We start from the raw sequence: 27,708 nt of genomic DNA on the forward strand, positions 1-27,708 counted from the left end.
GGGAAAAAAAAAAAAAAAAAAAAAAAAAAAAAACAAGAGGGGAGGATTTCCAGCCCCCCGCTCCCTTCCCTTTAAGTCGCCTTCTACGACACGCAGGGAATACATGGGAAGTATTCTTTCTCCCCTATCCCCAGGGATAAATGTAATATATATATATATATATATATATATATATATATATTTATATATATATATATATATATATATATATATATATATATATATATATATATATAAATATATATATATATATATATATATATATATATATATATATATATATAAATATATATATATATATATATATATATATATATATATATATATATATATATATATATATATAAAAATATATATATATATATATATATATATATATATATATTTTTTTTTTTTTTTCTTTTTTTTTTTGCTTTGTCGCTGTCTCCCGCGTTCGCGAGGTAGCGCAAAGAAACAGACGAAAGAAATGGCCCAACCCACCCCCATACACATGTATATACATACGTCCACAAACGCAAATATACATACCTACACAGCTTTCCATGGTTTACCCCAGACGCATCACATGCCTTGATTCAGTCCAGTGACAGCACGTCAACCCCGGTTTACCACATCGCTCCAATTCACTCTATTCCTTGTCCTCCTTTCACCCTCCTGCATGTTCAGGCCCCGATCACAAAAAATCTTTTTCACTCCATCTTTCCACCTCCAATTTGGTCTCCCTCTTCTCCTCGTTCCCTCCACCTCCGACACATATATCCTCTTGGTCAATCTTTCCTTACTCATTCTCTTCATGTGCCCAAACCATTTCAAAACACCCTCTTCTGCTCTCTCAACCACGCTCTTTTTATTTCCACACATCTCTCTTACCCTTACGTTACTTACTCGATCAAACCACCTCACACCACACATTGTCCTCAAACATCTCATTTCCAGCACATCCATCCTCCTGCGCACAACTCTATCCATAGCCCACGCCTCGCAACCATACAACATTGTTGGAACCACTATTCCTTCAAACATACCCATTTTTGCTTTCCGAGATAATGTTCTCGACTTCCACACATTCTTCAAGGCTCCCAGAATTTTCGCCCCCTCCCCCAACCTGTGATCCACTTCCGCTTCCATGGTTCCATCCGCTGCCAGATCCACTCCCAGATATCTAAAACACTTCACTTCCTCCAGTTTTTCTCCATTCAAACTCACCTCCCAATTGACTTGACCCTCAACCCTACTGTACCTAATAGCCTTGCTCTTATTCACATTTACTCTTAACTTTCTTCTTTCACACACTTTACCAAACTCAGTCACCAGCTTCTGCAGTTTCTCACATGAATCAGCCACCAGCGCTGTATCATCAGCGAACAACAACTGACTCACTTCCCAAGCTCTCTCATCCCCAACAGACTTCATACTTGCCCCTCTTTCCAAAACTCTTGCATTCACCTCCCTAACAACCCCATCCATAAACAAATTAAACAACCATGGAGACATCACACACCCCTGCCGCAAACCTACATTCACTGAGAACCAATCACTTTCCTCTCTTCCTACACGTACACATGCCTTACATCCTCGATAAAAACTTTTCACTGCTTCTAACAACTTGCCTCCCACACCATATATTCTTAATACCTTCCACAGAGCATCTCTATCAACTCTATCATATGCCTTCTCCAGATTCATAAATGCTACATAAAAATCCATTTGCTTTTCTAAGTACTTCTCACATACATTCTTCAAAGCAAACACCTGATCCACACATCCTCTACCACTTCTGAAACCACACTGCTCTTCCCCAATCTGATGCTCTGTACATGCCTTCACCCTCTCAATCAATACCCTCCCATATAATTTACCAGGAATACTCAACAAACTTATACCTCTGTAATTTGAGCACTCACTCCTATCCCCTTTGCCTTTTTACAATGGCACTATGCACGCATTCCGCCAATCCTCAGGCACCTCACCATGAGTCATACATACATTAAATAACCTTACCAACCAGTCAACAATACAGTCACCCCCTTTTTTAATAAATTCCACTGCAATACCATCCAAACCTGCTGCCTTGCCGGCTTTCATCTTCCGCAAAGCTTTTACTACCTCTTCTCTGTTTACCAAATCATTTTCCCTAACCCTCTCATTTTGCACACCACCTCGACCAAAACACCCTATATCTGCCACTCTATCATCAAACACATTCAACAAACCTTCAAAATACTCAATATATATATATATATATATATATATATATATATATATATATATATATATATATATATATATATATATATATATATATATATATATATATATATATATATATATATATATATATATATATATGTATATATATATATATATATATATATATATATATATATATATATATATATATTATTATATATCATTATTATACTTTGTCGCTGTCTCCCGCGTTTGCGAGGTAGCGCAAGGAAACAGACGAAAGAAAATGGCCCAACCCCCCCCATACACATGTATATACATACGTCCACACACGCAAATATACATACCTACACAGCTTTCCATGGTTTACCCCAGACGCTTCACATGCCTTGATTCAATCCACTGACAGCACGTCAACCCCGGTATACCACATCGCTCCAATTCACTCTATTCCTTGCCCTCCTTTCACCCTCCTGCATGTTCAGGCCCCGATCACACAAAATCTTTTTCACTACATCTTTCCACCTCCAATTTGGTCTCCCTCTTCTCCTCGTTCCCTCCACCTCCGACACATATATCCTCTTGGTCAATCTTTCCTCACTCATTCTCTCCATGTGCCCAAACCACTTCAAAACACCCTCTTCTGCTCTCTCAACCACGCTCTTTTTATTTCCACACATCTCTCTTACCCTTACGTTACTCACTCGATCAAACCACCTCACACCACACATTGTCCTCAAACATCTCATTTCCAGCACATCCATCCTCCTGCGCACAACTCTATCCATAGCCCACGCCTCGCAACCATACAACATTGTTGGAACCACTATTCCTTCAAACATACCCATTTTTGCTTTCCGAGATAATGTTCTCGACTTCCACACATTCTTCAAGGCTCCCAGAATTTTCGCCCCCTCCCCCAACCTGTGATCCACTTCCGCTTCCATGGTTCCATCCGCTGCCAGATCCACTCCCAGATATCTAAAACACTTCACTTCCTCCAGTTTTTCTCCATTCAAACTCACCTCCCAATTGACTTGACCCTCAACCCTACTGTACCTAATAGCCTTGCTCTTATTCACATTTACTCTTAACTTTCTTCTTTCACACACTTTACCAAACTCAGTCACCAGCTTCTGCAGTTTCTCACATGAATCAGCCACCAGCGCTGTATCATCAGCGAACAACAACTGACTCACTTCCCAAGCTCTCTCATCCCCAACAGACTTCATACTTGCCCCTCTTTCCAAAACTCTTGCATTCACCTCCCTAACAACCCCATCCATAAACAAATTAAACAACCATGGAGACATCACACACCCCTGCCGCAAACCTACATTCACTGAGAACCAATCACTTTCCTCTCTTCCTACACGTACACATGCCTTACATCCTCGATAAAAACTTTTCACTGCTTCTAACAACTTGCCTCCCACACCATATATTCTTAATACCTTCCACAGAGCATCTCTATCAACTCTATCATATGCCTTCTCCAGATTCATAAATGCTACATAAAAATCCATTTGCTTTTCTAAGTATTTCTCACATACATTCTTCAAAGCAAACACCTGATCCACACATCCTCTACCACTTCTGAAACCACACTGCTCTTCCCCAATCTGATGCTCTGTACATGCCTTCACCCTCTCAATCAATACCCTCCCATATAATTTACCAGGAATACTCAACAAACTTATACCTCTGTAATTTGAGCACTCACTCTTATCCCCTTTGCCTTTGTACAATGGCACTATGCACGCATTCCGCCAATCCTCAGGCACCTCACCATGAGTCATACATACATTAAATAACCTTACCAACCAGTCAACAATACAGTCACCCCCTTTTTTAATAAATTCCACTGCAATACCATCCAAACCTGCTGCCTTGCCGGCTTTCATCTTCCGCAAAGCTTTTACTACCTCTTCTCTGTTTACCAAATCATTTTCCCTAACCCTCTCATTTTGCACACCACCTCGACCAAAACACCCTATATCTGCCACTCTATCATCAAACACATTCAACAAACCTTCAAAATACTCAATATATATATATATATATATATATATATATATATATATATATATATATATATATATATATATATATATATATATATATATATATATATATATATATATATATATATATATATATATATGTATATATATATATATATATATATATATATATATATATATATATATATATATTATTATATATCATTATTATACTTTGTCGCTGTCTCCCGCGTTTGCGAGGTAGCGCAAGGAAACAGACGAAAGAAAATGGCCCAACCCCCCCATACACATGTATATACATACGTCCACACACGCAAATATACATACCTACACAGCTTTCCATGGTTTACCCCAGACGCTTCACATGCCTTGATTCAATCCACTGACAGCACGTCAACCCCGGTATACCACATCGCTCCAATTCACTCTATTCCTTGCCCTCCTTTCACCCTCCTGCATGTTCAGGCCCCGATCACACAAAATCTTTTTCATTACATCTTTCCACCTCCAATTTGGTCTCCCTCTTCTCCTCGTTCCCTCCACCTCCGACACATATATCCTCTTGGTCAATCTTTCCTCACTCATTCTCTCCATGTGCCCAAACCACTTCAAAACACCCTCTTCTGCTCTCTCAACCACGCTCTTTTTATTTCCACACATCTCTCTTACCCTTACGTTACTCACTCGATCAAACCACCTCACACCACACATTGTCCTCAAACATCTCATTTCCAGCACATCCATCCTCCTGCGCACAACTCTATCCATAGCCCACGCCTCGCAACCATACAACATTGTTGGAACCACTATTCCTTCAAACATACCCATTTTTGCTTTCCGAGATAATGTTCTCGACTTCCACACATTCTTCAAGGCCCCCAGAATTTTCGCCCCCTCCCCCACCCTATGATCCACTTCCGCTTCCATGGTTCCATCCGCTGCCAGATCCACTCCCAGATATCTAAAACACTTCACTTCCTCCAGTTTTTCTCCATTCAAACTCACCTCCCAATTGACTTGACCCTCAACCCTACAGTACCTAATAACCTTGCTCTTATTCACATTTACTCTTAACTTTCTTCTTCCATACACTTTACCAAACTCAGTCACCAGCTTCTGCAGTTTCTCACATGAATCAGCCACCAGCGCTGTATCATCAGCGAACAACAACTGACTCACTTCCCAAGCTCTCTCATCCCCAACAGACTTCATACTTGCCCCTCTTTCCAAAACTCTTGCATTCACCTCCCTAACAACCCCATCCATAAACAAATTAAACAACCATGGAGACATCACACACCCCTGCCGCAAACCTACATTCACTGAGAACCAATCACTTTCCTCTCTTCCTACACGTACACATGCCTTACATCCTCGATAAAAACTTTTCACTGCTTCTAACAACTTTCCTCCCACACCATATATTCTTAATACCTTCCACAGAGCATCTTTATCAACTCTATCATATGCCTTCTCCAGATCCATAAATGCTACATACAAATCCATTTGCTTTTCTAAGTATTTCTCACATACATTCTTCAAAGCAAACACCTGATCCACACATCCTCTACCACTTCTGAAACCACACTGCTCTTCCCCAATCTGATGCTCTGTACATGCCTTCACCCTCTCAATCAATACCCTCTCATATAATTTACCAGGAATACTCAACAAACTTATACCTCTGTAATTTGAGCACTCACTCTTATCCCCTTTGCCTTTGTACAATGGCACTATGCACGCATTCCGCCAATCCTCAGGCACCTCACCATGCGTCATACATACATTAAATAACCTTACCAACCAGTCAACAATACAGTCACCCCCTTTTTTAATAAATTCCACTGCAATACCATCCAAACCTGCTACCTTGCCGGCTTTCATACATTTATATATATATATATATATATATATATATATATATATATATATATATATATATATATATATATATATATATATATATATATATATATATATATATATATATATATATATATATATATATATATATATATATATATTTCAATCTATGTTCCTGAGGGCATTACGTATTTGCAGTTCAGAGTTTACTGATGATGAGTTTAAGATATATTCTATTGGATCTAAGTTAAAGTACCCTAGATCTTTCATTGATAAATCCCTTAAGTTAGCAAAGAAATCATTTTATAGAGTTGAGCCCAAACCTCCCACTGACACCAAGAATCTTTTAGTTCTCCCTTTCAATAATAATTTCACTTTGCTTTCCCTGTTACTTAAATCCTTTAATATATATGTTGCCTTTAGACACAATAACACTATAAATAATATCTTAATCAGGAATTCACCAGAAAATTCTTTTGGTTGCATCTATAAAGTTCCTTGTGGAAACTGTGATAAATTTTATATTGCTCAGACTGGTAAGGATCTTTCTGTTAGACTTAAGCAACATAAATATAGTATAAGAACGAGACAAGAATCAAATGCCTTGTTTAATCATGTTAAAAACTATGATCATTGTATTGACTGGAGTAACGCCATCTCAGTTGGTAACTCTAACTCTATTACCAAAAGAAATATCATTGAATATTCTATTATTAAATACACAAGAATCATAATCTTACTATTAATGATGGTCTGTACAAATTAGATAGCTTTATTGTTAATAAGATTTGTAAAATGATAAGTTTATGAACGCTCGTTGTATGGTTTAGACAATCACATGTTTACCAAATGGCGTCCTAGCTTCGTCTCTTCGATGTATATCAACTGACTGTTATATTTCTCTCTTGTGTCTCCCTTGATAATGTGATTATTACAGGAAAGTGCACTTGGGAACTTATCGTGACTCATTTTCCCCGTGGACTTATAGGAATATCTTGATTACGCGCAAAATTTTGATCCTTTCCAATATATATATATATATATATATATATATATATATATATATATATATATATATATATATATATATATATATGCAAAGGTGCGTAATGTGGCAGTTGAGGGAATAATTGGTATACATGGGGTGTTCACTGTTGTAAATGGAAATGTTGAAGAGCTTGTAGATTTATGTACTAAAAAAGGACTGGTGATTGGGAATACCTGTTTTAAAAAGAGATATACATAAGTATACGTATGTAAGCAGGAGAGATGGCCAGAGAGCATTATTGAATTACGTGTTAATTGATAGGCGCGCAAAAGAGAGACTTTTGGATGTTAATTTGCTGAGAGGTGCAACTGAAGGGATGTCTGATCATTATCTTGTGGAGGCGAAGGTGAAGATCTGTCGAGGTTTTCAGAAAAGAAGAGAGAATGTTGGGGTGAAGAGAGTTGTGAGAGTAAGAGAGCTTGGGAAGGACACTTGTGTAAGGAAGTATCAGGGGAGACTGAGTACAGAATGGAAAAAGGTGAGAACAAAGGAAGTAAGGGGAGTGGGGAAGGAATGGGATGCATGTAGGGAAGCAGTGATGTCTTGCGCAAAAGATACTTGTGGCATGAGAAGCGTAGGAGGTGGGCAGACTAGAAAGGGTTGTGAATGGTGGGATGAAGATGTAAGATTATTAGTGAAAGAGAAGAGAGAGGCATTTAGACGATTTTTGCAAGGAAATAATGCAAATGAGTGGGAGATGTATAAAAGAAAGAGGCAGGAGGTCAAGAGAAAGGTGCAAAAGGTGAAAAAGAGGGCAAATGAGAGTTGGGGTGAGAGAGTATCACTAAATTTCAGGGAGAATAAAAAGATGTTTTGGAAGGAGGTAAAAAAAGTGCGTAAAACAAGGGAGCAAATGGGAACTTCAGTGAAGGGCGCTAATGGGGAGGTGATAACAAGTAGTGGTGATGTGAGAAGGAGGTGGAGTGAGTATTTTGAAGTTTTGTTGAGTGTGTTTGATGATAGAGTGGCAGATATAGGGTGTTTTGGTCGAGGAGGTGTGCAAAGTGAGAGGGTTAGGGAAAATGATTTGGTGAAAAGCGAAGAGGTAGTAAAAGCTTTGCGGAAGATGAAAGCCGGCAAGGCAGCGGGTTTGGATGGTATTGCAGTGGAATTTATAAAAAAAAAGGGGTGACTGTGTTGTTGACTGGTTGGTAAGGTTATCTAATGTATGTATGATTCATGGTTCTTCTGTTCTTTCAACCACACCCTTATTACTACAACACATCGCTCTTACACTTTCGTTGCTTACTTGATCAATCCACCTCACTTCTCATATTGTCCTCAAACATCTCATTTCCAACGCATCCAACTTCCTTCGCACAACCCTATCTATAGCCCACGCCTCGCAATCATATAACATTGTTGGAACCACTATACCTTCAAACATACCCATTTTTGCTTTCCGAGATCATGTTCTCGCCTTCCACACATTTTCCAACGCTCTCAGAACTTTCACCCCCCTCCCCACCATGTGACTCACTTCCACTTCAATGGTTCCATCTGCTGCCAAATCCACTCCCAGATATCTACAACACTTCACTTCCTCCGTTCTCGCCTTCCACACATTTTCCAACGCTCTCAGAACTTTCACCCCCCTCCCCACCATGTGACTCACTTCCACTTCCATGGTTCCATCTGCTGCCAAATCCACTCCCAGATATCTACAACACTTCACTTCCTCCGTTTTTTTTCTATTCAAACTTCCCTCCCAATTGACTTGTCCCTCAAACCTACTGTACCTAATAACCTTGCTCTTATTCACATTTACTCTCAGCTTTCTTCTTTCACACACTTTACCAAACTCAGTCACCGACTTCTGCAGTTTATCACCCGAATCAACCACCAGCGCTGTATCATCAGCGAACAACAACTGACTCACTTCCCAAGCTCTCTCATCCACCACAGACTGCATACTTGCCCTTCTTTCCAAAACTCTTGCATTCACCTCCCTAACAGCCCCATCCATAAACAAATTAAAACCAATAACTTTCCTCTCTTCGTATTCGTACACATGCCTTACTTCCTCGATAAAAACTTTTCACTGCTTCTAGCATTTGCCTTCAACACCATATACTCTTAGTACCTTCTATAGAGCAACTCTATCATATGCCTTCTCTAGATCCATAGATGCTACATACAAATCCATTTGTTTTTCTAAGTATTTCTTATATACGTTCTTCAAAGCAAACACCTGATCCACACATCCTCTACCATTTCTGAAACCACACTGCTCTTCCCCAATCTGATGCTCTGTACATGCCTTCACCCTCTCAAGCAATACCCTCCCATATAATTTCCCAGAAATACTCAACAAACTTATACCTCTGTAATTTGAACACTCACTTTTATCCCCTTTGCCTTTGTACAATGGCACTATGCATACATTCCGCCAATCCTCAGGCACCTCACCATGAGCTATACATACAAAGAAAATCCTCACCAGTCAACAACACAGTCACCTCCTTTATTGATAAATACCACTGTAATACCGTCGAAACCCGCAACTTTGCCGGCTTTTATCTTCCGCAAAGCTTCCATTACCTCTTCTCTATTTTTCAAATCACTCTCTCTGACCCTTTCACTTTACACACCATCTCGACTAAAACACCCTATATCTGTCACTCTATCATTTAACACATTCAACAAACCTTCAGAATACTCATCCATCTCCTTGTCATACTTGTTATTACCTCCCAATAAGCCACCTTCACCGATGTTCCCATGTGTTCTCTTGTCTTACTCACTTTACTTACCTCTTTCCGATAGATCTTTTTATTCTCCATAAAGTTTAATGATATTCTCCCACCTCTTTCACCTCTTGCACCTTTCTCTTGACCTTCAGCCCCTTTCTTTTATACATCTCTCAATCATTCGCACTACTTACCTCCAAAAATCGTCGAAATGCCTCTCTCTTCTCTTTCACTAACAATCTCACATCTTCATTCCACCATTCACTATCCCTTCTGATCTGCCCACCTCCCACCTTTCTCATGCCACAGGCATCTTTTGCGCTAACCATCACTACTCCCCTAAATAAATCCCATTCCTCCCCCACTCCCCTTACGTCATTTGCTCTCACCTTTTTCCATTCTTCTCTCAATCTCTCCTGCTACCCCCTTACACGAGTCTCCTCTCCAAGCTCACTTACTCTCACCAGTCTCTTCACCTCAATATTCTCTTTTCTGTTCTGAAAACCTCTACAAATCTTGACCTTCGCCTCCACAAGATAATGATCAGACATCCCTCCAGTTGCCCCTCCCAGCACGTTAACATCAAAAAGTCTCTCTTTCACGCTTCTATCGAGTTACACGTAATCAAATTACGCTTTCTGGCCATCTCTCCTACTTACATACGTATACTTATGTATATCTCTCTTTGCAAACCACGTATCCCTAATCACCAATCATCTCTCAGCACACAAATCCACAAGCTCTTCACCATTTCCATTTACATCACTGAACACCCCATGTACACCAATTATTCCCTCAACTGGCACATTACATACCTTTGTATTCATATCTCCCATCACTATAACCCGGTCTCATGCATCAAAACTACTAACACACTCACTTAGCTGCTCCCAAAATTACTTGTCTCTCATGATCTTTCTTCTCATGCCTAAGTACATAGGCACCAATAATCACCCATACCTCTCCATCCACTTCCAGTTTCACCCATATCAATCTAGAGTTTACTTTCTTATACTATCACATGATTCTACAACGTCTCTTTCAGAAGTAGTGCTACTCCTTCCTTTGCTCTTGTCCTTTCACTAACCCCTGACTTTACTCCCAAAACATTCCCAAACCACTCTTCTCCTTCACCCTTAAGAAAGCACCTATACAGAGCCACCAAAACCAATCATCGCTATAACATAGTATTATGGAGACAGACCATTTCTAAAATGATACCTAAAGATCCACAATAATTGTTGCATCGTATCTGACAATCTCAAGAACAACTTCATGAAAACAACAGCAGGAGACCTCAGAATGATGACCAACCAACACTAAACGTTAATAGGAGCCATTACCAAGAAAAGATCATTCCATAACAAACAGAAAAAAAGTTAGCTATCCCCAGAAGAGTAAAAACAGCCACAACAGGACACTTGATATAACCAGTAGCCGCCTCATACCTCCCCTACCTAACAAAGCCAACCATTATGTTAATGAAGCAATAAACGTAAATGTTATAACCGGCAACGTCGTCACAAAAACAGCAGTAATGTAACCTCATACAAGAGGCCAGATATCGAGGGTCATATATAGAGTCAGAATGTATCTGGTCTTACAATTATCTTTATAACTGGCCAATTCAGCCATAGTATTTGTAGTACTCTGTTGGAGAATGTTGCACATAATGGTGACAACAGGTTAAATGTGAGAATCTATCACTCCACAGTATCCTTCAACAAGTTTACGTACTAGGCATTAAAGTTGTATGATTTTAAAATCCACATTGATATAGTCGAGGTGACCGTACCGTTAGAAACATAGGATTTGCTGGAGACGTGGGAGAGGAAAGTGATGAAGTAGGCACTGGAACAGAACGTGAAGGGTCTCGGATATAATACAAACGAGAGGTATCTTAGGATCAGAAAGAGAGAGAGAGAGAGAGAGAGAGAGAGAGAGAGAGAGAGAGAGAGAGAGAGAGAGAGAGAGAGAGAGAGAGAGAGAGAGAGAGAGAGAGAGAGAGAGAGAGAGAGAGAGACTACTGACTTACTGATACTTACTTGTATGAGAGCAATAGTGTTAGACAATATTTACTTACAAGTGCTTGTGACGTGATTTACCATCAAGTAGGGCTACCACGTAGCGCTCACTGCAGAAAAAATATAGTTACGAAGGATGATTCCTACATATTTATCATTTGTTAAGCGGTGTTATGCATGAGGAAGAGAGATCGTATTCAGCTATGGACTGAGAGCCAGCCACCTGGGCCAAAGGAATATCACTTGACATCTACTTACTGTGCACTCGTCACTAGCCCTCCCGACACCCAGGTGGGTATTATCAAAACATACCTACCATGAAGCATTCACTGTGTATCCTGCTAGGTTCACTGTGTCCTCGTTTCCTGCTGCCACACGCTTCATAGTTGTCTGTTCATCTTCATCTGGGACACGTCGTAATCATATTCTATTTTCTTCTTTTCCCTTGGGGTCGCAGTACTCGCTCCTCACGAATTTCATATTTCTTAGGTTAAAACAGCGAAATACTCTTCAAGTTTCTTGGACAGACACCCAAATATTTTCGTTCGGTGTCATCCAGATGAAGCCCAAAGAATCATTATGACTTATTTCATTACTCCATTTCTTCCATACTGTGAAGCTTTTAGTGTACGAATGCTCTGTTTGATTAATTACATCTGTTGTCATGAAAGAAATATCATAAATCTTATTTTTCTAGAAAGTATAGCTCAATTTAATTCAACATTCCACGATAGTTCCTATGATTCATGTCTCGAATACCTGTGAAATTTGACTGAATTGTCCCCAGCTTATTGCTTATAGATTTGCTTATTTGGTAATACAAAAGTGGTATTCAATTTTGACTGTCATTTTCACCTCAAACATTATTATTTCACCTTTGCATCTCCCGAAATGAAAGTTCTCCTTTTTTGTCCACGTGAACTTGTGAACTTCCAGGCTTTCGTTAAGAATAACTCATACTTGTTTATCATTTATCTCTGTTGAACCTGTGTAAGGTGTTATCATTATGTCTTCGTTTCACACACACACATATATATATATATATATATATATATATATATATATATATATATATATATATATATATATATATATATATATATATATATATATATATATATATATATATATATATATATATATATATATATATATATATATATATATATATATATATATATATACATATATATATATATATGTATATATATATATATATATATATATATATATATATATATATATATATATATATATATATATATATATATATATATATACATATATATATATATATGTATATATATATATATATATGTATATATATATATATATATATATATATATATATATATATATATATATATATATATATATATATATATATATATATATATATATATATATATATATATATATATATATATATATATATATATATATATATATATATATATATATATATATATATATATATATATATTCACCTTACCCTCCACAAGATAATGATCAGACATCCCTCCAGTTGCACCTCTCAGCACATTAACATCCAAAAGTTTCTCTTTCGCGCGCCTGTCAATTAACACGTAATCCAATAACGCTCTCTGGCCATCTCTCTTACTTACATACGTATACTTATGTATATCTCGCTTTTTAAACCAGGTATTCCCAATCACCACTCCTTTTTCAGCACATACATCTACAAGCTCTTCACCATTTCCATTTACAACACTGAACACCCCATGTATACCAATTATTCCTTCAACTGCCACATTACTCACCTTTGCATTCAAATCACCCATCACTATAACCCGGTCTCGTGCATCAAAACCACTAACACACTCACTCAGCTGCTCCCAAAACACTTGCCTCTCATGATCTTTCTTCTCATGCCCAGGTGCATATGCACCAATAATCACCCATCTCCCTCCATCAACTTTCAGTTTTACCCATATTAATCGAGAATTTACTTTCTTACATTCTATCACATACTCCCACAACTCCTGTTTCAGGAGTACTGCTACTCCTTCCCTTGCTCTTGTCATCTCACTAACCCCTGACTTTACTCCCAAGACATTCCCAAACCACTGTTCCCCTTTACCCTTGAGCTTTGCGGAAGATGAAAGCCGGCAAGGCAGCAGGTTTGGATGATATTGCAGTGGAATTTATTAAAAAAGGGGGTGACTGTATTATTGACTGGTTGGTAAGATTATTCAATGTATGTATGACTCATGGTGAGGTGCCTGAGGATTGGCGGAATGCGTGCATAGTGCCATTGTACAAAGGCAAAGGGGATAAGAGTGAGTGCTCAAATTACAGAGGTATAAGTTTGTTGAGTATTCCTGGTAAATTATATGGGAGGGTATTGATTGAGAGGGTGAAGGCATGTACAGAGCATCATATTGGGGAAGAGTAGTGTGGTTTCAGAAGTGGTAGAGGATATGTGGATCAGGTGTTTGCTTTGAAGAATGTATGTGAGAAATACTTAGAGAAATACTTGTAGCATTTATAGATCTGGAGAAGGCATATCATAGAGTTGATAGAGATGCTCTGTTGAAGGTATTAAGAATATATGGTGTGGGAGGCAAGTTGTTAGAAGCAGTGAAAAGTTTTTATCGAGGATGTAAGGCATGTGTACGTGTAGGAAGAGAGAAAAGTGATTGGTTCTCAGTGAATGTATGTTTGCGGCAGGGGTGTGTGATGTCTCCATGGTTGTTTAATTTGTTTATGGATGGGGTTGTTAGGGAGGTGAATGCAAGAGTTTTGGAAAGAGGGGCAAGTATGAAGTCTGTTGGGGATGAGAGAGCTTGGGAAGTGAGTCAGTTGTTGTTCGCTGATGATACAGCGCTTGTGGCTGATTCATGTGAGAAACTGCAGAAGCTGGTGACTGAGTTTGGTAAAGTGTGTGAAAGAAGAAAGTTAAGAGTAAATGTGAATAAGAGCAAGGTAATTAGGTACAGTAGGGTTGAGGGTCAAGTCAATTGGGAGGTAAGTTTGAATGGAGAAAAACTGGAGGAAGTAATGTGTTTTAGATATCTGGGAGTGGATCTGGCAGCGGATGGAACCATGGAAGCGGAAGTGGATCATAGGGTGGGGGAGGGGGCGAAAATCCTGGGAGCCTTGAAGAATGTGTGGAAGTCGAGAACATTATCTTGGAAAGCAAAAATGGGTATGTTTGAAGGAATAGTGGTTCCAACAATGTTGTATGGTTGCGAGGCGTGGGCTATGGATAGAGTTGTGCGCAGGAGGATGGATATGCTGGAAATGAGATGTTTGACGACAATGTGTTGTGTGAGGTGGTTTGATCGAGTAAGTAACGTAAGGGTAAGAGAGATGTGTGGAAATAAAGAGAGCGTGGTTGAGAGAGCAGAAGAGGGTGTTTTGAAATGGTTTGGGCACATGGAGAGAATGAGTGAGGAAAGATTGACCAAGAGGATATATGTGTCGGAGGTGGAGGGAACGAGGAGAAGTGGGAGACCAAATTTAGGTGGAAAGATGGAGTGAAAAAATTTTGTGTGATCGGGGCCTGAACATGCAGGATGGTGAAAGGAGGGCAAGGAATAGAGTGAATTGGATCAATGTGGTATACCGGGGTTGACGTGCTGTCAGTGGATTGAATCAGGGCATGTGAAGCGTCTGGGGTAAACCATGGAAAGCTGTGTAGGTATGTATATTTGCGTGTGTGGACGTATGTATATACATGTGTATGGGGGTGGGTTGAGCCATTTCTTTCGTCTGTTTCCTTGCGCTACTTCGCAAACGCGGGAGACAGCGACAAAGCAAAAAAAAAAGAAAAAAAAAAATATATATATATATATATATATATATATATATATATATATATATATATATATATATATATATATATATATATATATATATATATATATATATATATATATATATATATATTTCCTCACATATATCCATCGATTTCTTTCCCGCCCAATTCGTGTATCGTTTTGTGTAGTCTTTATCTCCTAATCCTATCATGTTAATGGCTTTCGTTTTATGAGCAAGATATCATACGATTCTCTCCTTTTGTGCTGCGTGTCTATTCCTGATATCATCAATGAAAATGCTGAAATCGATATTGTTCCTTGGGCAATGTCTGATTGAAAAAGAATTTTCAATACACTGTTTATTTGACAATTATTTGAATTTTCTGTTTGATAAAAACGTCTCAATCTCTCTAAAATACAATTAATTTTTCTTCTCTTGATTTCTATAACTGATAAGTTTGTCATCTACTGTACAAATTGCTTAACAAGTTAGATCAATAAAAAGGAAAAACATTAACTATTTTCGATCGTTTCATTAGAGGTAGATATGTGTTACTGTAGTCAGCTAAAACCTATTCATATGCTCTTACACAGTGCAAGTTGCCGCATCACCCACTCTTGCATCCACATCCTCCAGCACCAAGATTTGATCCCCTGCATCAAATCACGTGAGAGATTAACTCAAATCCTCATGAAAGACGCTCTTCCTCCCACATTTCCGTCACCACCAGTTGCACAAGTACTAACAATCACCCACCTCTCATAGTCTACTTTCATTTCAAACGATATCAATCTTGAAATATCTTCATTACACACTATAACAAAGTGCGAAAAACCCTTCATCAGAAGTGCTACCCCACCCTTCACTCTTGCTCTGATACTAACCTCAGATCTTTTCCTCTGAACATATCCAAAAGTTTGCATCATTTCGCCTTGAAATTAATTTCAGTCATACCCACAGCATCCAAGCAACTCTTGTCAAACATAGCAAATACCAGACCTTTCTTCTGAACTTGAATACATCCATGTAGCTCCACACATCCCGGTCAGAGCCTAAGAAGGGAAATCATCACTTGGCTCTTCCGTCTTTTCTCATTGAAAGATAAATATAAAAAGAAGGGAAAGTTTCCAGCAACTCAAGTTTGTTGCATTTTACAACTACGCTGGAGATATGTTCAACCACCTTGTTGAATCCTATCCTCACACTAATGCCTAACTATATTTAAAACATTACTGAACAATATCTCCTCCTTTCCATTGAACTTACTTTCGTTCATAGGTATAATATCCAGGCTCCTCACACGTATCACCCGTCTCTCCTTACTTCTCATCCTGGTTACATTTACACATATTCAGAAACTACAGCCTGAGCCCACGGGGAGTATGAAATAAACTGAAATATAATGTTCAACAGTTGTTCAGATGGGTTCAATTTGCAGCGAGTCTGACTTGATTGAGAGACTGAAAAACACTCGCCTCAATAACAAGAGCTTCCTGAGCTTTGATGTTAAAGCGTTGTTCACAAATGTATCCGTGGATGGGGCTCTGTGGAGAAGACTATGAACAGCATTGGTGATAATGAACTACCAGTTAACAGGAGTGATTAGAAGATTGTATCACTTTGTATGACACTGGAAGCGTCCTTTTACATGGAGGTCAAGCAACAATTCATAAATGTTATACGTAGGGGATCGTTGTGGTTTCGGTACGTGGACGAAGTGTTGTTAGTGTTACCTGGTAACGTAAATTATTCCGCCGAAATAGATTGTATGGAATAATTCAGTACACGATTAAAAAGGAAGAACTAACTAATTGGGATGATTTCATTGACTGTATTCCCGCGCATGGTGATAAAGCAAAGTCTGGTGCTGTGATTAGATTCATGTTACTTGCATTATGGATATTGAAAAAGTCAAATTCACTATATCCAAGGAGCCTTTACCCGCCTGTCATACCCATCAGGTTTATTGATGACATCTCAAGAAGATGATCATGTAAACAGGGAGGAGCAAGTTGAGAAGACCAGAAACAATGACAGAAAATACGTACCCGTCCCGACTTCTAAGTCGAGTTCAGTCAAAAGTGGCTACTAGAAAGACAGAAAAATCAACTTGATGGCTAAGTTTGGGACAAATTGAGAACTGGGCAGGTATAACATTGTTCAGAGAACTGATAATGGCAGAACTAAGAGTGTAGTGTGCAATATACCTCGTAACAATATGTATTACAGAGTGTTAAAAGGGACTATGCCAAAAGATTTTTAAAGCACAAAAAGGATAAATGTATATATATATATATATATATATATATATATATATATGGTGTGGGAGGAAAGTTGTTAGAAGCAGTGAAAAGTTTTTATCGAGGATGTAAGGCATGTGTACGTGTAGGAAGAGAGGAAAGTGATTGGTTCTCAGTGAATGTAGGTTTGCGGCAGGGGTGTGTGATGTCTCCATGGTTGTTTAATTTGTTTATGGATGGGGTTGTTAGGGAGGTAAATGCAAGAGTTTTGGAAAGAGGGGCAAGTATGAAGTCTGTTGGGGATGAGAGAGCTTGGGAAGTGAGTCAGTTGTTGTTCGCTGATGATACAGCGCTGGTGGCTGATTCATGTGAGAAACTGCAGAAGCTGGTGACTGAGTTTGGTAAAGTGTGTGGAAGAAGAAAGTTAAGAGTATATGTGAATAAGAGCAAGGTTATTAGGTACAGTAGGGTTGAGGGTCAAGTCAATTGGGAGGTGAGTTTGAATGGAGAAAAACTGGAGGAAGTGAAGTGTTTTAGATATCTGGGAGTGGCTCTGGCAGCGGATGGAACCATGGAAGCGGAAGTGGATCATAGGGTGGGGGAGGGGGCGAAAATTCTGGGAGCCTTGAAGAATGTGTGGAAGTGGAGAACATTATCTCGGAAAGCAAAAATGGGTATGTTTGAAGGAATAGTGGTTCCAACAATGTTGTATGGTTGCGAGGCGTGGGCTATGGATAGAGTTGTGCGCAGGAGGATGGATGTGCTGGAAATGAGATGTTTGAGGACAATGTGTGGTGTGAGGTGGTTTGATCGAGTGAGTAACGTAAGGGTAAGAGAGATGTGTGGAAATAAAAAGAGCGTGGTTAAGAGAGCAGAAGAGGGTGTTTTGAAATGGTTTGGGCACATGGAGAGAATGAGCCAGGAAAGATTGACCAAGAGGATATATGTGTCGGAGGTGGAGGGAACAAGGAGAAGAGGGAGACCAAATTGGAGGTGGAAAGAAGGAGTGAAAAAGATTTTGTGTGATCGGGGCCTGAACATGCAGGAGGGTGAAAGGAGGGCAAGGAATAGAGTGAATTGGAGCGATGTGGTATACCGGGGTTGACGTGCTGTCAGTGGATTGAATCAAGGCATGTGAAGCGTCTGGGGTAAGCCATGGAATGCTGTGTAGGTATGTATATTTGCGTGTGTGGACGTATGTATATACATGTGTATGGGGGGGTTGGGTCATTTCTTTCGTCTGTTTCCTTGCGCTACCTCGCAAACGCGGGAGACAGCGACAAAGTATAAAAAAAAAAAAAAATATATATATGTATGTATATATATACTTATTTACTTATTTTGATTTGTCGCTGTCTCCAGCGTTTGCGAGGTAGCGCATGGAAACAGACGAAAGAAATGGGCCAATCCACCCCCATACACATATATATACATACACGTCCAAACACGCAAATATACATACCCATACATCTCAATGTACACATATATATACACACACAGGCACATACACATATGCACATGCACACAATTCACACTGTCTGCCTTTATTCAATCCCATCGCCACCTCGCCACACAAGGAATAACATCCCACTCCCTCCTAATGTGTGCGAGGTAGCGCTAGGAAAAGACAACAAAGGCCCCATTCGTTTACACTCAGTCTCTTCACATCCACCCTCCTGCGCACAACACTATCCATAGCCCACGCCTCGCAACCATACAACATTGTTGGAACCACTATTCCTTCAAACATACCCATTTTTGCTTTCCGAGATAATGTTCTCGACTTCCACACATTCTTCAAGGCTCCCAGGATTTTCACCCCCTCCCCCACCATATGATTCACTTCCGCTTCCATGGTTCCATCCGCTAACAGATCCACTCCCAGATATCTAAAACACTTTACTTCCTCCAGTTTTTCTCCATTCAAACTTAAATCCCAATTGACTTGACCCTCAACCCAATGTACCTAATAACCTTGCTCTTATTCACATTTACTCTTAACTTTCTTCTTTCACACACTTTACCAAACTCAGTCACCAGCTTCTGCAGTTTCTCACATGAATCAGCCACCAGTGCTGTATCATCAGCGAAAAACAACTGACTCACTTCCCAAGCTCTCTCATCCCCAACAGACTTCATACTTGCCCCTCTTTCCAAAACTCTTGCATTTACCTCCCTAACAACCCCATCCATAAACAAATTAAACAACCATGGAGACATCATACACCCCTGCCGCAAACATACATTCACTGGGAACCAATCACTTTCCTCTCTTCCTACACGTACACATGCCTTACATCCTCGATAAAAACTTTTCACTGCTTCTAACAACTTGCCTCCCACACCATATGTTCTTAGTACCTTCCACAGAGCATCTCTATCAACTCGATCATATGCCTTCTCCACATCCATAAATGCTACATCCCTATCCCTGGGGATAGGGGAGAAAGAATACTTCCCACGCATTCCTCACGTGTCGTAGAAGGCGACTGGAGGGGACGGGAACGGGGGGGGGGGTCAGAAATCCTCCACTCCTTGTATTTTAACTTTCTAAAATGGGAAACAGAATATATATATATATATATATATATATATATATATATATATATATATATATATATATATATATATATATTTTTTTTTTTCTTTTTTTTCTATACCTCGTCGCTGTCTCCCGCGTTTGCGAGGTAGCGCAAGGAAACAGACGAAAGAAATGGCCCAACCCCCCCCATACACATGTACATACACACGTCCACACACGCAAATATACATACCTACACAGCTTTCCATGGTTTACCCCGGACGCTTCACATGCCTTGATTCAATCCACTGACAGCACGTCAACCCCTGTATACCACATCGCTCCAATTCACTCTATTCCTTGCCCTCCTTTCACCCTCCTGCATGTTCAGGCCCCCGATCACACAAAATCCTTTTCACTCCATCTTTCCACCTCCAATTTGGTCTCCCTCTTCTCCTCGTTCCCTCCACCTCCGACACATATATCCTCTTGGTCAATCTTTCCTCACTCATTCTCTCCATGTGCCCAAACCATTTCAAAACACCCTCTTCTGCTCTCTCAACCACGCTCTTTTTATTTCCACACATCTCTCTTACCCTTACGTTACTTACTCGATCAAACCACCTCACACCACACATTGTCCTCAAACATCTCATTTCCAGCACATCCATCCTCCTGCGAACAACTCTATCCATAGCCCACGCCTCGCAACCATACAACATTGTTGGAACCACTATTCCTTCAAACATACCCATTTTTGCTTTCCGGGATAATGTTCTCGACTTCCACACATTTTTCAAGGCTCCCAAAATTTTCGCCCCCTCCCCCACCCTATGATCCACTTCCGCTTCCATGGTTCCATCCGCTGACAGATCCACTCCCAGATATCTAAAACACTTCACTTCCTCCAGTTTTTCTCCATTCAAACTCACCTCCCAATTGACTTGACCCTCAACCCTACTGTACCTAATAACCTTGCTCTTATTCACATTTACTCTTAACTTTCTTCTTCCACACACTTTACCAAACTCCGTCACCAGCTTCTGCAGTTTCTCACATGAATCCGCCACCAGCGCTGTATCATCAGCGAACAACAACTGACTCACTTCCCAAGCTCTCTCATCCCCAACAGACTTCATACTTGCCCCTCTTTCCAAGACTCTTGCATTTACCTCCCTAACAACCCCATCCATAAACAAATTAAACAACCATGGAGACATCACACACCCCTGCCGCAAACCTACATTCACTGAGAACCAATCACTTTCCTCTCTTCCTACACGTACACATGCCTTACATACTCGATAAAAAACTTTCACTGCTTCTAACAACTTGCCTCCCACACCATATATTCTTAATACCTTCCACAGAGCATCTCTATCAACTCTATCATATGCCTTCTCCAGATCCATAAATGCTACATACAAATCCATTTGCTTTTCTAAGTATTTCTCACATACATTCTTCAAAGCAAACACCTGATCCACACATCCTCTACCACTTCTGAAACCACACTGCTCTTCCCCAATCTGATGCTCTGTACATGCCTTCACCCTCTCAATCAATACCCTCCCATATAATTTTCCAGGAATACTCAACAAACTTATACCTCTGTAATTTGATCACTCACTCTTATCCCCTTTGCCTTTGTACAATGGCACTATGCACGCATTCCGCCAATCCTCAGGCACCTCACCATGAGTCATACACACATTAAATAACCTTACCAACCAGTCAACAACACAGTCACCTCCTTTTTTAATAAATTCCACTGCAATACCATCCAAACCTGCTGCCTTGCCGGCTTTCATCTTCCGCAAAGCTTTTACTACCTCTTCTCTGTTTACCAAATCATTTTCCCTAACCCTCTCACTTTGCACACCACCTCGACCCAAACACCCTATATCTGCCACTCTGTCATCAGACACATTCAACAAACCTTCAAAATACTCATTCCATCTCCTTCTCACATCACTACCACTATATATATATATATATATATATATTATTTTTTTTTTTATTTTGCTTTGTCGCTGTCTTCCGCGTTAGCGAGGTAGCGCAAGGAAACACACGAAAGAATGGCCCAGCCCGCCCACATACACATGTATATACATACAGGTCCACACAAGCAAATATACATACCTATACATCTCAATGTACACATATATATACACACACAGACATATACATATATACACATGTACATAATTCATACAATCTGCCTTTATTGTTCCCATCGCCACCTCGGCACACAAGGAATAACAACCCCCTCCCCCCTTATATGTGCGAGGTAGCGCCAGGAAAAGACACCAAAGACTCCATTCGTTCACTCTCAGTCTCTAGCTGTCATGTAATAATACACCGAAACCACATCTCCCTTTCCGTATCCAGGCCCCACACAACTTTCCATGGTTTACACCAGACGCTTCACATACCCTGGTTCAATCCATTGACAGCGCATCGACCCCGGTATACCACATCGATCCAATTCACTCTATTCCTTGCACGCCTTTCACCCTCCTACATGTTCAGGCCCCGATCACTCAAAATTTTTTTCACTCCATCTTTCCACCTCCAATTTGGTCTACCACTTCTCCTCGTTCCCTCCACCTCCGACACATATATCGTCTTGGTCAATCTTTCCTCACTCATTCTCTCCATGTGACCAAACCATTACAAAACACCCACTTCTGCTCTCTCAACCACACTCTTTTTATTTACACACATCTCTCTTACCCTTACATTACTTACTCGATCAAACCACCTCACACCACATATTGTCCTCAAACATCTCACTTCCAGCACATCGACCCTCCTGCGTACAACTCTATCCATAGCCCACGCCTCGCAACCATACAACATTGTTGAAACCACTATTCCTTCAAACATACCCATTTTTGCTTTCCGAGATAATGTTCTCGAGTTCCAAACATTCTTCAAGGCACACAGAATTTTAGCCCCCTCCCCCACCCTATGATTCACTTATGCTTCCATGGTTCCATCCGCTGTCAGATCCACTTCCAGATATCTAAAACAGTTTACTTCCTCCAGTTTTTCTCCATTCAACCTTACCTCCCAATTGATTTGACCCTCAACCCTACTGTACTTAATAACCTTTCTCTTATTCACATTTACTCTTAACTTTCTTCTTTCACACACTTTACCAAACTCAGTCACCAGCTTCTGCAGCTTTTTACATGAATCAGCCACCAGATTTGTATCATCAGCGAACAACAACTGACTCTCTTCCCAAGCTCTCTCATCCAGAACAGACTGCATACTTGCCCCTCTATCCAAAACTTTTGCATTCACCTCCCTAGCAACCACATCCAGAAACAAATTAAACAACCATGGAGACATCACACACCCCTACCGCAAACCCATATTCACTGAAAACTAATCACTTTCCTCTCTTCCTACACTTACACATGCCTTACATCCTCGATAAAAACTTTTCACTGCTTCTAACAACTTGCCTCCCACACCATATATTTCTAAGACCTTCCACAGAGCATCTCTATCAACTCTATCATATGCCTTCTCCAGATCCATAAATGCTACATACAAATCCATTTGTTTTTCTAAGTATTTCTCACATACATTCTTCAAAGCAAACACCTGATCCACACATCCTCTACCACTTCTGAAACCACACTGCTCTTCCCCAGTCTGATGCTCTGTACATGTTCTCACTCTCTCAATCAATACCCTCCCATATAATTTACCAGGAATACTCAAAAAACTTATACCTCTGTAATTTGAGCACTCACTCTTATCCCCTTTCCCTTTGTACAATGGCACTATGCAAGCATTCCGCCAATCCTCAGGTACCTCACCATGAATCATACATACATTAATAACCTTACCAACCAGTCAAAATACAGTCACCCCCTTTTTTAATAAATTCCACTGCAATACCATGCAAACCTGCTGCCTGGCCGGCTATCATCTTCCGTAAAACTTTTACTACCTCTTCTCTATTTACCAAATCATTTTCCCTAACCCTCTCACTTTGCACACCACCTCGACCAAAACACCCTATATCTGTCACTCTATCATCAAACACATTCAACAAACCTTCAAAATACTCACTCCATCTCCTTCTCACATCACCACTACTTGTTATCATCTCCCCATTAGCCCCCTTCACTGAAGTTCCCATTTGCTCCCTTGTCTTACGCACTTTATTTACCTCCTTCCGAAACATCTTTTTATTCTCCCTAAAATTTAATGATACTCTCTCACCCCAACTCTCATTTGCCCTCTTTTTCACCTCTTGCACCTTTCTCTTGACCCCTGCCTCTTTCTTTTATACCTCTCCCACTCATTTGCATTTTTTCCCTGCAAAAATCGTCCAAATGCCTCTCTCTTCTCTTTCACTAATAATCTTACTTCTTCATCCCACCACTCACTACCTTTTCTAATCAACCCACCTCCTACGCTTCTCATGCCAAAAGCATCTTTTGCGCAAGCCAACGCTGCTTCCCTAAATACATCCCATTCGTCCCCCACTCCCCTTACGTCCTTTGATCTCACCTTTTTTCATTCTGTAGTTAGTCTCTCCTAGCACATCCTCACACAAGTCTCCTACCAAAGCTCAATTACTCTTACCACTCTCTTCACCCCAACATTCTCTCTTCTTTTCTGAAAACCCCCACAAATCTTCACCTTCGCCTCAAAAAGATAATGATCAGACATCCCTCCAGTTGCACCTCTCAGCACATTAACATCCAAAAGTCTCTCTTTCGTGCGTCTATCAATTAACACTTAATCCAATAACGCTCTCTGGCCATCTCTCCTACTTACATACGTATACTTATGTATATCTCGCTTTTTAAACCAGGCATTCCCAATCACCAGTCCTTTTTCAGCACATAAATCTACAAGCTCTTCACCGTTTCCATTTACAACACTGAACACTCCACATATACCAATTATCCTGTCAAGTGCTACATTACTCACCTTTGCATTCAAATCACCCATCACTATAACCCGGTCTTGTGCATCAAAACCACTAACACACTCATTCAGCTGCTCCGAAAACACTTGCCTCTCATGATCTTTCTTCTCATGCCCAGGTGCATATGCACCAATAATCACCCATCTCTCTCCATCAACTTTCAGTTTTACCCATATCAATCTAGTATTTACTTTCCTACACTCTATCACATACTCCCACAACTCCTGATTCAGGAGGTGTGCTACTCCTTCCCTTGCTCTTGTTCTCTCACTAACCCCTGACTTTACTCGCAAGACATTCCCAAACCACTCTTCCCCTTTACCCTTGAGCTTCGTTTCACTCAGAGCCAAAACATCCAGGTTCCTTTCCTCAAACATACTACCCCTCTCTCCTTTTTTCTCATCTGGATTACATCCACACACATTTAGACACCCCAATCTCAGCCTTCGAGGAGGAGGAGCACTCTTCGCGTGACTCCTAATTCTGTTTCCCCTTTTAGAAAGTTGAAATACAAGGAGGGGAGGGTTTCTGGCTCCCCGCTCCCGTCCCCTTTCGTCGCCTTCTACGACATGTGAGGAATGCGTGGGAAGTATTCTTTCTCCCCTATCCCCAAGTATAATATATATATATATATATATATATATATATATATATATATATATATATATATATATATATATATATATATATATATATATATATATATATATATATATATATATATATATATATTGCTTTGTCGCTGTCTCCCGCGTTTGTGAGGTAGCGCAACCCATCCCCATACACATGTATATACATACACGTCCACACATACAAATATACATACCTATACATCTCAATGTACACATATATATACACACAAACACATACATATATACCCATGCACACAATTCACACTGTCTGCCTTTATTCATTCTCATCGCCACCTCGCCACACATGGAATATATATATATATATAAATATATATATATATATATATATATATATATATATATATATATATACATATATATATATATATATATATATATATATATATATATATATATATATATATATTATATATATATATATATATATATATATATATATATATATATTTATATATATTGATATGGGTAAAACTGAATGTGGATGGAGAGAGATGGGTGATTACTGGTGCATATGCACCTGGGCATGAGAAGAAAGATCATGAGGAGCAAGGGGTTTGGAAGCAGATGAGTGAGTGTGTTAGTAGTTTTGATGCACGAGACCGGTTTATAGTGATGGGTGACTTCAATGCAAAGGTGAGTAATGTGGCAGTTGAGGGAATAATTGGTGTACATGGGGTATTTAGTGTTGTAAATAGAAATGGTGTAGAGCTTGTAGATGTATGTGCTGAAAAAGGACTGGTGATTGGGAATACATGGTTTAAAAAGAGAGATATACATAAGTATAAGTATGCAAGTAGGAGAGATAGCCAAACAGCGGTATTGGATTACGTGTTAATTGATAGGCTCGCGAAAGAGAGACTTTTGGATGTTCACGTGCTGAGAGGTGAAACTGGAGGGATGTCTCATCATTATCTTGTGGAGGCGAAGGTGAAGATTTGTGTAGGATATCAGAAAAGAGGAGAGAATGTTGGAGTGAAGAGAGTGGTGAGAGCAAGTGAGCTTGGGAAGGAGACATGTGTGAGGAAGTACCAGGAGAGACTGAGTACAGAATGGAAAAAGGTGAAAACAGAGGAAGTAAGGGGAGTGGGGGAGGAATGGGAAGTATTTAGGGAAGCAGTGATAGCTTGTGCAAGAGAGGCTTGTGGCATGAAAAGCGTGGGACATGGGCAGATTAGAAAGCCTAGTGAGTGTTGGGATGAAGATATAGATTATTAGTGAACGAGAAGAGCGACGCATTTTGACGACTTTTCAGGGAAATAATGCAAATGACTTGGAGATATATACAAGAAAGTGGCAGGAGGTCAAGAGAAAGGTGCAAGAGGTGAAAAGAGGGCAAATGAGAGTTAGGGTGAGAGAGTATCATTAAATTATAAGGAGAATAAAATATGTTTTCGAAGGAGGTAAATAAAGTGCGTAAGACAAGGGAACAAATAGGAACATCAGTGAAGGCGGCAAATGTGGAGGTGATAACAAGTAGTGGTGATGTGAGAAGGAGATGGAGTGAGTATTTTGAAGGTTTGTTGAAGGTGTTTGATAATAGAGTGTCATACATAGGGTGTTTTGGTCGAGGTAGTGTGGGATATATATATATATATATATATATGTATATATATATATATATATATATATATATATATATATATATATATATATATATATATATATATATATATATATATATATATATATATATATATATATATATATATATA

At 39.5% G+C, this 27,708-nt stretch overlaps 1 long non-coding RNA gene across 1 annotated transcript; it reads right to left on the reverse strand.

Annotated features, from left to right (window-relative positions):
• Positions 1-657: 657 nt before the first annotated feature.
• Positions 658-23,065, reverse strand: LOC139755794 (uncharacterized). Its single transcript, XR_011714162.1, has 2 exons — positions 22,975-23,065; positions 658-724 (listed from the first exon to the last, which is right to left on the reverse strand). It is a non-coding gene; the product is annotated as an uncharacterized lncRNA (long non-coding RNA).
• Positions 23,066-27,708: the final 4,643 nt, after the last annotated feature.

Source organism: Panulirus ornatus, chromosome 20 (genome assembly GCF_036320965.1).
Source record: "Panulirus ornatus isolate Po-2019 chromosome 20, ASM3632096v1, whole genome shotgun sequence".
Classification (NCBI taxonomy): domain Eukaryota; kingdom Metazoa; phylum Arthropoda; class Malacostraca; order Decapoda; family Palinuridae; genus Panulirus; species Panulirus ornatus.